Source organism: Propithecus coquereli, unplaced genomic scaffold, assembly GCF_000956105.1.
Source record: "Propithecus coquereli isolate 6110/MARCELLA unplaced genomic scaffold, Pcoq_1.0 Scaffold247, whole genome shotgun sequence".
NCBI lineage: Eukaryota > Metazoa > Chordata > Mammalia > Primates > Indriidae > Propithecus > Propithecus coquereli.
In genome coordinates this window covers 1,267,670-1,268,673 of record NW_012148030.1, presented here as the reverse complement: position 1 = coordinate 1,268,673, position 1,004 = coordinate 1,267,670, and the positions used below count along the sequence as shown (strand labels likewise).

Genomic DNA, 1,004 nt, shown 5'->3' with positions numbered 1-1,004 from the left:
ATGATAGAACTTCTATGGATTTAAGCTTCTATTTATAGACGATGCAGCCACTGGATTTTTAGAAAATCCTTAAAAACATTCTGCAATGGGCCATTAAATTGTCCCAAGTAAAATCTACTTAGTACATAACATGTAATTAATTATAAAGGCGTTTGCTTTACAGTCCATTAATATTTCTCTGCTTCACTTCCTCTTCCTCTCACCTTCCCTCTTTTATATCCTCTTCCTCACTTTGTGTCTTTTTTGCATTACTCCTCTCCCCAACTCTTTGGAGACCAAGGAAGAAAAATAAAGCAGGACACTTGAACAAATGTGATGACTATAATGACAGGATGATGGAAGCTAAGGCTTGTTGAACGGCTCACCATGAACCACTTTGCTCTGTTCTAAGTGCTCTGCAGAGAGAACCTCATGCAATCCTTACAGAACCGAATGCTGGCAAAGCATGACTTGTCAAACTAAGGACAGAAGCCATCTCAGATAGTATTTACCGTGAAAAGATTTGGGAAGCGCACAAACATGATGGAGAATTAAGTGCTGCCATTTGAGTTTTATAAATGCAAAGGCCACGGTTTTTAGACTTTGCGAGGCCAGTTCCCAAGAGCAGTGACTCAGCAGCAGAACCCAGAGTGGAGCCCAAATCCCTCATTCCTCATCAAGGCCTCTTTCTTCATCCCTTCCAAAATTAGGCTGAAGTTAAGCTTTTAGCTAGTCTTTGAAAATTATTCTCAGAAACAGTTGCATAACAATGAGATCATGGTCATTTGTTATCATTTCCTTAATTTTTTCTCCTGTGTCTTGAAAGTACTACCAACAAAATTGGTTCCAGGACTAATAGTCTAAAATATGATATTTTAATAAAAGTAAGTGTTACCTAAACGTCTTTATTTGATGAAATAAAATAATCAGTGCTGAAATTATATAAAATACAGTCCTTTCAGCATCAAACCAAATGCTTTAATAAATAAACTCAATCCTTTTTAATAGATACACACACTTTTTCC

At 36.8% G+C, this 1,004-nt stretch overlaps 1 protein-coding gene across 1 annotated transcript in view; it reads left to right on the top strand.

The window, feature by feature from the left end:
- COL14A1 (collagen, type XIV, alpha 1) overlaps nt 1–1,004 on the top strand; it is a 220,417-nt gene that overhangs the window by 77,960 nt on the left and 141,453 nt on the right. The window lies entirely within an intron of this gene.